The sequence below is a fragment of the Hypanus sabinus genome, unplaced genomic scaffold (assembly GCF_030144855.1).
Source record: "Hypanus sabinus isolate sHypSab1 unplaced genomic scaffold, sHypSab1.hap1 scaffold_185, whole genome shotgun sequence".
Lineage (NCBI taxonomy): Eukaryota > Metazoa > Chordata > Chondrichthyes > Myliobatiformes > Dasyatidae > Hypanus > Hypanus sabinus.
In genome coordinates, this window is record NW_026779939.1 from 466,311 (window position 1) to 474,054 (window position 7,744).

A 7,744-nucleotide genomic window follows, 5' to 3' on the forward strand; every position below is an offset into this window, starting at 1 on the left:
GACATTTAAGATAAAAAACTGGACAGGTACATGGATGAACGGGCTTTAGAGGGATGTGGGCTCCCTTTTGACATTTAAGATAAAATTCCTGGACAGGTACATGGATGAGCGGGGTTTAGAGGGATGTGAGCTCCCATTTGACATTTATGATAAAACTCCTGGACAGGTACATGGATGAGCGGGGTTTAGAGGGATGTGGGCTCCCTTTTGACATTTAAGATAAAACTCCTGGACAGGTACATGGATGAGCGGTGTTTAGAGGGATGCGGCTCACTTTTGACATTCAAGATAAAACTCCTGGACAGGTACATGGATGGGCGGGGTTTAGAGGGATGTGGTCTCCCATTTGACATTTAAGATAAAACACCTGGACAGGTAAATGGATGAGCGGGGTTTAGAGAGATGTGGGCTCCCTTTTGACATTTAAGATAAAACAACAGGACAGGTACATGGATGAGCGGGGTTTAGAGGGATGTGGCTCCCATTTGACATTTAAGATAAAACACCTGGACAGGTACATGGATGAGCGGGGTTTAGAGGGATGTGGGCTCCCTTTTGACATTTAAGATAAAACACCTGGACAGGTACATGGATGAGCGGGGTTTAGAGGGATCCGGGCTCACTTTTGACATTTATGATAAAACACCTGGACAGGTACATGGATGAGCGGGGTTTAGAGGGATGTGGGCTCCCATTTGACATTTAAGATAAAACTCCTGGACAGGTACATGGATGAGCGGGGTTTAGAGGGATGTGGGCTCACTTTTGACATTTAAGATAAAACACCTGCACAGGTACGTGGATGAGCGGGGTTTAGAGGGATGTGGGCTCCCATTTGACATTTAAGATAAAACACCTGGACAGGTACATGGATGAGCGGGGTTTAGAGGGATCCGGGCTCCCATTTGACATTTAAGATAAAACTCCTGGACAGGGACATGGATGAGCGGGATTTAGAGGGATGTGGGCTCACTTTTGACATTTAAGATAAAACACCTGGACAGGTACGTGGATGAGCGGGGTTTAGAGGGATGTGGGCTCCCATTTGACATTTAAGATAAAACACCTGGACAGGTACATGGATGGGCGGGGTTTAGAGGGATGTGGGCTCCCATTTAACATTTAAGATAAAACTCCTGGACAGGTACATGGATGGGCGGGGTTTAGAGGGATGTGGGCTCACTTTTGACATTTATGATAAAACACCTGGACAGGTACATGGATGAGCGGGGTTTAGAGGGATGTCGGCACACTTTTGACATTTAAGATAAAACACCTGGACAGGTACATGGATGAGCGGGGTTTAGAGGGATGCGGGCACCCTTTTGACATTTAAGATAAAACAACAGGACAGGTACATGGATGAGCGGGGTTTAGAGGGATCCGGGCTCACTTTTGATATTTAAGGTAAAACACCTGGACAGGTACATGGATGAGCGGGGTTTAGAGGGATCCGGGCTCACTTTTGACATTTAAGATAAAACAACTGGACAGGTACATGGATGAGCGGGGTTTAGAGGGATGTGGGCTCCCATTTGACATTTATGATAAAACACCTGGACAGGTACATGGATGAGCGGGGTTTAGAGGGATCCGGGCTCACTTTTGACATTTATGATAAAACTCCTGGACAGGTACATGGATGGGCGGGGTTTAGAGGGATGTCTGCTCACTTTTGACATTTATGATAAAACACCTGGACAGGTACATGGATGAGCGGGGTTTAGAGGGATGCGGGCTCACTTTTTACTTTTAAGTTAAAACACCTGGACAGGTACATGGATGGGCGGGGTTTAGAGGGATGTGGGCTCCCATTTGACATTTAAGATAAAACAACAGGACAGGTACATGGATGAGCGGGGTTTAGAGGGATCCGGGCTCACTTTGGACATTTAAGATAAAACACCTGGACAGGTACATGGATGAGCGGGGTTTAGAGGGATGTGGGCTCCCATTTGACATTTGAGATAAAACACCTGGACAGGTACATGGATGAGCGGGGTTTAGAGGGATGCGGGCTCACTTTTGACATTTAAGATAAAACACCTGGACAGGTACATGGATGAGCGGGGTTTAGAGGGATGTGGGCTCACTTTTGACATTTATGATAAAACACCTGGACAGGTACATGGATGAGCGGGGTTTAGAGGGATGCGGCTCCCATTTGACATTTAAGATAAAACTCCTGGACAGGTACATGGATGAGCTGGGTTTAGAGGGATGCGGCTCACTTTTGACATTTAAGGTAAAACTCCTGGAGAGGTACATGGATGAGCGGGGTTTAGAGGGATGCGGCTCACTTTTGACATTTAAGATAAAGCTCCTGGACAGGTAGATGGATGAGTGGGGTTTAGAGGGATGTGGGCTCACTTTTGACATTTAAGATAAAACACCTGGACAGGTACATGGATGAGCGGGGTTTAGAAGGATGTGGGCTCACTTTTGACATTTATGATAAAACACCTGGACAGGTACATGGATGAGCGGGGTTTAGAGGGATGTCGGCACACTTTTGACATTTAAGATAAAACACCTGGACAGGTACATGGATGAGCGGGGTTTAGAGGGATTTGGGCTCCCTTTTGACATTTATGATAAAACACCTGGACAGGTACATGGATGAGCGGGGTTTAGAGGGATTTGGGCTCCCTTTTGACATTTATGATAAAACCCCTGGACAGGTACATGGATGAGCGGGGTTTAGGGGGATGCGGCTCACTTTTGACATTTATGATAAAACACCTGGACAGGTACGTGGATGAGCGGGGTTTAGAGGGATGTGGGCTCACTTTTGACATTTATGATAAAACAACTGGACAGGTAGATGGATGAGCGGGGTTTAGAGGGATGTGGGCTCCCTGTTGACATTTATGATAAAACACCTGGACAGGTACATGGATGAGCGGGGTTTAGAGGGATGCGGCTCCCATTTGACATTTAAGATAAAACTCCTGGACAGGTACATGGATGAGCGGGGTTTAGAGGGATGCTGCTCACTTTTGACATTTAAGGTAAAACTCCTGGAGAGGTACATGGATGAGCGGGGTTTAGAGGGATGCGGCTCACTTTTGACATTTAAGATAAAGCTCCTGGACAGGTACATGGATGAGCGGGGTTTAGAGGGATGTGGGCTCACTTTTGACATTTAAGATAAAACACCTGGACAGGTACATGGATGAGCGGGGTTTAGAAGGATGTGGGCTCACTTTTGACATTTATGATAAAACACCTGGACAGGTACATGGATGAGCGGGGTTTAGAGGGATGTCGGCACACTTTTGACATTTAAGATAAAACACCTGGACAGGTACATGGATGAGCGGGGTTTAGAGGGATTTGGGCTCCCTTTTGACATTTATGATAAAACACCTGGACAGGTACATGGATGAGCGGGGTTTAGAGGGATTTGGGCTCCCTTTTGACATTTATGATAAAACACCTGGACAGGTACATGGATGAGCGGGGTTTAGGGGGATGCGGCTCACTTTTGACATTTATGATAAAACACCTGGACAGGTACGTGGATGAGCGGGGTTTAGAGGGATGTGGGCTCACTTTTGACATTTATGATAAAACAACTGGACAGGTACATGGATGAGCGGGGTTTAGAGGGATGTGGGCTCCCTGTTGACATTTATGATAAAACACCTGGACAGGTACATGGATGAGCGGGGTTTAGAGGGATGTGGGCTCACTTTTGACATTTATGATAAAACACCTGGACAGGTACATGGATGGGCGGGGTTTAGAGGGATGTGGGCTCCCTGTTGACATTTATGATAAAACACCTGGACAGGTACATGGATGAGCGGTGTTTAGAGGGATGTGGGCTCCCATTTGACATTTATGATAAAACTCCTGGACAGGTACATGGTTGAGCGGGGTTTAGAGGGATCCGGGCTGACTTTTGACATTTATGATAAAACACCTGGACAGGTTCATGGTTGAGCGGTGTTTAGAGGGATGTGGGCTCCCATTTGACATTTATGATAAAACTCCTGGACAGGTACATGGATGAGCGGGGTTTAGAGGGATGCGGGCTCACTTTTGACATTTAAGATAAAACACCTGGACAGGTACATGGATGAGCGGGGTTTAGAGGGATGTGGGCTCACTTTTGACATTTATGATAAAACACCTGGACAGGTACATGGATGAGCGGGGTTTTAGAGGGATGCGGCTCCCATTTGACATTTAAGATAAAACTCCTGGACAGGTACATGGATGAGCGGGGTTTAGAGGGATGCGGCTCACTTTTGACATTTAAGGTAAAACTCCTGGAGAGGTACATGGATGAGCGGGGTTTAGAGGGATGCGGCTCACTTTTGACATTTAAGATAAAACACCTGGACAGGTACATGGATGAGCGGAGTTTAGAGGGATGTCTGCTCACTTTTGACATTTATGATAAAACACCTGTACAGGTACATGGATGAGAGGGGTTTAGAGGGATCCGGGCTCACTTTTGACATTTAAGATAAAGCTCCTGGACAGGTACATGGATGAGCGGGGTTTAGAGGGATGTGGGCTCACTTTTGACATTTATGATAAAACACCTGGACAGGTACATGGATGAGCGGGGTTTAGAGGGATGTGGGCTCCCTTTTGACATTTATGATAAAACACCTGGACAGGTACATGGATGAGCGGGGTTTAGAGGGATGTGGGCTCCCTTTTGACATTTAAGATAAAACACCTGGACAGGTACATGGATGAGCGGGGTTTAGAGGGATCCGGGCTCACTTTTGTCATTTAAGATAAAACACCTGGACTGGTACATGGATGAGCGGGGTTTAGAGGGATGCGGGCTCACTTTTGACATTTAAGATAAAATTCCTGGACAGGTACATGGATGAGCGGGGTTTAGAAGGATGTGGGCTCACTTTTGACATTTATGATAAAACACCTGGACAGGTACATGGATGAGCGGGGTTTAGAGGGATGTCGGCACACTTTTGACATTTAAGATAAAACACCTGGACAGGTACATGGATGAGCGGGGTTTAGAGGGATGTGGGCTCACTTTTGACATTTAAGATAAAACACCTGGAAAGGTACATGGATGGGCGGGGTTTAGAGGGATGTGTCTCCGGTGCAGGTCAGTGGGACGAGGCAGAAAAATGGTTCGGGAAAGCCAAGAAGTGCCAAAAGACCTGTTTCTGTGCTGTAATGTTCTGAGGATCTGGATGGCTACATGGAGCTTAGAAGAATAGAGGGATACGGGTCAATCCTAAGTAGTCCTAAGGTGGGGACATGTCCAGCACAGTTTTCTTGACCGAAGGGCCTGTATTGTGCTGTATGTTTCTAACCCACCCGTCTGCGATTTAATCCAGATCACTGATATACATCACAGACAGGAGAGCTCCCAGTCACATCCATAGATACAGATCACTTCATAGAAGTAGAACAGCGCGAAACAATCACAGAATGTGGAGTAAAGTGTCACAGTTACAAAGAGAGGTCCGTGCAGGCAGACGATAAGGTGCGAGGGGCCACGACGAGGTCGATGGAGAGGTCAGTAGTCCATCTGATCGTCCAAGGGGGGTATTCGTGTAGAAGCCGAGCTTGAGCCTAGTGGGAAGGGCTTTCGTATCTTTCTCCCCACTGAGAGGGAGTCCGCGTTGGGCGGGGGTGTATGCGCCAAAGCAGCAGGAAATTTGGACACGGTCCACGGAGGCAACAAGACAGATTTCCATCTTTAGAGAGAAGCAACAAGACGGACAGGCTGGGTCTGTAATTCATGGAGCGTAGGAGTGACCTTACAGGGACGTATAAAACCACGAGCGGTCAACGCGTACACTGACTTTCCCCTGGACATGCAGAATCGAGGACCAGGTCGCACAGGTCTCAGGTGAGAGGAGAAAGGGATTTAATTGAGGAGCCGCGTGACAACCTTTTGTTACCCGGATGGTCTATGGACCGAGCAGTCAGTGGACGTGAAACTCGGACTCTTGCGACGATGATGCGAGACCCATCCAGAATGACGTCATCACCGTGAACTCTGACCTGCTTGTGCAGTGGTTGACAGCCCGCCGGGTCGCGAGGAAATGGGAGGATCTTCATCCTCATCGATGTGCGGTTCCTCTTTCCGAACGTTCAGCTCTGAGTAGGTGGAATTCAGATAGTCTGGGAGACAGCGAGTCAGACAGGCGGGTAAGGAAGAGAGTGAGAGCGGTAGGGAATGGGGGAGGAAGTCGGTGACAGACAGACGGGAGAGGGGGTGAGGGAAGAGAGGGATACATGAGGGGGAGAGAAGGGGTGAGACAGCGAGTTAGTGTGTGGGAGAAGAGGTGAGAGAGAGGACAGAGACGTGGGGACAGAGAGAAGGTGAAAACTTTGGGCAGAGAGAGGAGGCAGCGCTGTGGGCATTGGGCAGGAAATTGCGAGAGGAAGAAAGGGGTGGGAGGAGGAGAAGGGGAGAGTGGGATGGTAGACGAATGGCAGAGGGATAAGGAAGAGAGAACAAGGGAATTTCAGGGGAAGGAGCGAAGGGGGAGATGGTCGGGAAGTGGGAGAGAGGGGTGGATAAAAAGGAGCGAGGGGAGATGAGCGGCAAACCTCGGGACAGAAGGAGTTTGGCAGACCGGGATGTGTGGACGGTTTGGGTTGAGAATGAGCAGAAAGACAGGGAACAAGCGCGAAGGAGAGACCAGGAGTCACAAAGACAGTAACTGTGATAAAGTAGTGACGGTGAAAATGAGAGAGGTCGAATAAAAGGGGGCAGTGCGAGTCAGTAGGGGAAGTTGTGTGAATGAGGGACAGTGCAGAGAGGAGACGGGGTGAGAGAAGGGCAGGGAGGTGAGAGAAATGGAAAGGTCAAAGAGAGTGGTGTTAGAAAAGGTAGAGAGAGGCGTTATTATTTTATACTGTACTCCCTACTCCCTGTCTCTCCCACTGCCCTCTCTCCTCACCACGCCGACAGGGAGCTAATTCTTCTCCGCCACCCACACTCCGCCTCACGGCACTCGGTCCTCATTCCTCCACACGGCCGATCCCATGCCGTCTCTACTCGCCGATCTTTACCACAGCAATCCCTCCCCAACCCATCCCACGGCACTCCATCTATTCCGCGCTTCCCAGGGCGCAACGTTCCGCACCGACCATCAGAGAGTATTTCCCTGTCATCGCATCTCTCACGCGTTCCCTCCGTGTGATTCTCAAACAGGGAATCATTAGGGTCAACTGTACGTTTGCCCTGAGATCTCTCGACACGATCAGACACGTCACCTAAACAGGTACAAGCCTACAAAGATGAAACTGACCTCGATCTGTTCGGACCGGGGCTCAGGGACGGTGTTGAAATTAATTTCCCCGTACGTTGCATCAGGTTCAGCTGGGGACAGAACAGTGAGGGTCAGAGAGAAAGTGAAAATCCCTCCACACCGTCCCATCACACACTACCGGGGTCAGATACAGAGTGAATCTCCCTCCACACCGTCCCATCACACACTACCGGGGTCAGATACAGAGTGAAAATCCCTCCACACCGTCCCATCACACACTACCGGGGTCGGATGCAGAGTGAAACTCCCTCCACACCGCACCGTCCCATCACGAATTTCCGGTGTCAGAAACGAAGTTGAATCTCCCTACACTCAGTCCCGTCACTTACACCCGGGATCAAACACAGAGTGAAGCTCCCTGCACACTGTCCCATCACACACTCCCGTGGTCAGACACAGAGTAAAGCACACTCCACACCGCCTTTTCAAGTAATCACGTGGTCAGAGACAAAATGAGGCTC